The sequence below is a fragment of the Amblyomma mixtum genome, chromosome 6 (assembly GCF_055824585.1).
Source record: "Amblyomma mixtum isolate Tamu chromosome 6, ASM5582458v1, whole genome shotgun sequence".
Taxonomy (NCBI): Eukaryota; Metazoa; Arthropoda; class Arachnida; order Ixodida; family Ixodidae; genus Amblyomma; species Amblyomma mixtum.
In genome coordinates, this window is record NC_143017.1 from 123,027,267 (window position 1) to 123,030,197 (window position 2,931).

The 2,931-nt window shown below is 45.9% G+C and overlaps 1 non-coding gene across 1 annotated transcript; it reads right to left on the minus strand.

Annotated features, from left to right (window-relative positions):
• Positions 1–1,597: 1,597 nt before the first annotated feature.
• On the minus strand, positions 1,598–1,700 carry LOC149340262 (U6 spliceosomal RNA). Its single transcript, XR_016283889.1, has one exon. It is a non-coding gene; the product is annotated as a U6 spliceosomal RNA (small nuclear RNA).
• Positions 1,701–2,931: the final 1,231 nt, after the last annotated feature.

The following is a 2,931-nucleotide window of genomic DNA, read 5'->3' on the forward strand; positions in this document are numbered from 1 at the left end:
GCTGCACGTCCGCGAATGCAAAGAACACGAAGATCACCCTTGCCTGCCGGTCTTGCATAACACGCCGATTGCTAACAACTCGGACACGTGCATGGCAAACCGTCCGTTTCTTTACAGTGAAACGCGATAGGTTCCTCGATAAGTGACTTTCCGTTGCAGTGTAATCCTCGATGTTTTTTTGTGTTTATTTTGTTTTAAGTTTCGGGCGTTTTCACTTTATATTTCTTGAGGTTTTACATTAAACCTTCAATTGTTGGTCAGCGCCCGTGCCGTCTTCTATTTCGTTGGTCCTTTGTCTGTTTTGCTCCGGTCCTCAAGGCGCCCAGATCGCTTTACGTGCGTACTCGGGACGATAGGACGTGTGGGAAACGAGGAAAGAGTAGCGAACAATTTTTTTGTCTGTGTCAATTGATAGCACTCGAAACTCATGGAATCTTTCTAGCATTGCTGTAATAGGAGAAAACGAGAATAATCATGTTAAGGTTTTAGCGACGTGCTCGTTGCCCTGTAGAACCGGAAAAAGGAAGAAGTGAGATGCTGTAGCCACGTACGATGACTATTAGTGACCAACGAGTTCGTAAAGATGTGAGGTGCTGTAACCACGTTCCATCACTATTAGTGACCAACAAGTTCATGCGAAGACAAGAAAACAAAATATCAGAGCATTTGCCTGCAGAGTAAAAATAATAAAGAGAATGCGATTGTCGCCTGACAGAGGCCCTGCGATTGCGATGAAGTCCTGATGCAGGCAGGACGAAAAAACTGGCAATGGTGACTCGTCGCGTTTTGTTCAGATATTTCATCTCGCTTTCAGGTAGTGCAATTAGTGTAGTTGAAGAAGGAAACAGTTATTCGCACACAATTATTATTTTTTTTTGCAGTTGTAATAATTGAGCGGAAGTCCAAGCATGAGTGTCGAAATATTTGAACACTGTACTAAGTGTTAGCAACAAATTAGGATTTGCAGCCGACAATCAGGATTTTCAGCCGACAATCAGGATTGGCAGCCGACAATCAGAATTGGCAGCCGACAATCAGGATTGGCAGCCGGAAATCAGGATTTGCAGCCGGCAATCAGGAAGTGTCCGCGACCTTTCGGTAAGTCCACCTTAATCTCCACCTCTCTTTCAGTTCGAACGGGTTGGAACGCAGGCGCACAAAATCAAGAGAAAGTAAAACAAAAATTAATGATAAAGACGGCATGCAGAAAGAGTCCGACACTGCCGGTTAGCGCATTTAATGCTTGGTTTATTAAGGTGAAAGCCTTTAATGCCTAATCATTGTGGACAGAAGGTTGTCAGCAAAGGTGTCACGCTTTTCTAGTCAGACCAGAAAAAAAAATCCTGTGTACGATGGGATTCGAACCACCTTCCTAGAGATCCGTAGCCGAGCGTGCTAATGGCTACGCTACTTCCTGCTTTTTTTTCTTTATTGCATGGAAGAACTTCCGTAAAAAGGGGGAAAACTTCAATCAAAATGGTTCGCGTCTCAAGTTACCGGGCTGCTTAATACGAGCCCGCCATAGCCCTAACTCAACACTGCATCCCCATCAAAACATGAAAATTCAGGGAGGCACACACATGCATCTAGGCACGAAAAAAATGTGGAACGCTTCACGATTTTGCGTGTCATCCTTGCGCAGGGGCCATGCTAATCTTCTCTGTATCGTTCCAATTTTAGTATATGTACTTTGGAAGTATGCTACTTCCTGCCAACGCCTATGTAGTTCTCTTTGTCTAGGACACTCGAGAGTGTTTGCAGAAACGCGCAGAATCAGACGGATGCCTCCCAAACGCCCTTCAGTGTCTCCAGCATTTAAGATTCTCAAACAGTTGTGTACTTAATTAACATCTTAACCACACATTGGTGACACAAGCAGCAATACCGCGCTAAAGGCTTTCGCCTCACCGCACTTTAGGTCAACAGAGTGCCCCCCCCCTGAATTTTTGCTTCGTAGAAAATCTGAATATCCTACGTAAAACATTAGGCAGTCAGAAGTAACATGTTTCCCGCTTGAAAAACGCAGCGGTCTTAGTTTCGCAAGGCGCTCTCTTCTCTGCGTCAAGAGCGTGCAACGTTTGCGTTTTTTTTTTTACCTGAGTCACGGACCACGGAGAGAAACCAGACCAGCCGCCTGTCCTTTGTCACTCATGGATGCCAATTGGCTCGAAGCGGTGCCTCGTGACGCCTGCTCGAATCAAGCAGCCTTGCTCAACGCAAGCCCCGAGGGCAGAAATGGCTCGTAAACAGGGCTGCCATAGTAGTTTCGACCAAAGTAATCCTGAAATAGGGACGCGATCAATTTATTTCTTATCGGGGCCCAAACAGCCAGATCATTGAATACAGGCTCGTAAAAGCATGGAAAGCTCATTTCTTTTTGTTTGGTGTCACGGTTCGTTATTTTGGCTGTCACGCCTGCTTAAACTGCTTCTGCTGTCGCTTATTCACTTCGGAGACTGGCACAGAAAATGGTGCTTTGCAAGCTTGTCCATTGCCTCTAAAAAGAAAATCTTGCCGCCCGAAAGTAAACAAACAAAACAATAAAAACAAGGCCGAAATGAAACAAAGGTTGAAGGAATGAAAAAGCCTGAAAAGCGGATGGTAACATGCAGCAAAAGTGATAGCTATGGCTTCGGCCACTACGAAGAAAGTACGAAAGCTGGGAAGTCTGATTTTGCTGCTCAGTTTCGCTGCTTTTGCTGCTCAAAAGCGAAGACGCATAAAGAACAAAAGCATGCTTGTCTATCAGTGTGGTTATGAACTTGCTGCCGAGCTGTGGCCTCTTTTATGGTTCAAACCCTGACTTCGTGACCGCGCAAACTGACCATAACGCAGCGCGGCGTACCGTCACACGGCGGCCGCTGTGCTGATCCTGGCTGGGTTCCAATTACGACCTGTCTGCTCCGCGAACTCCCTGATAAGTTACTGCCG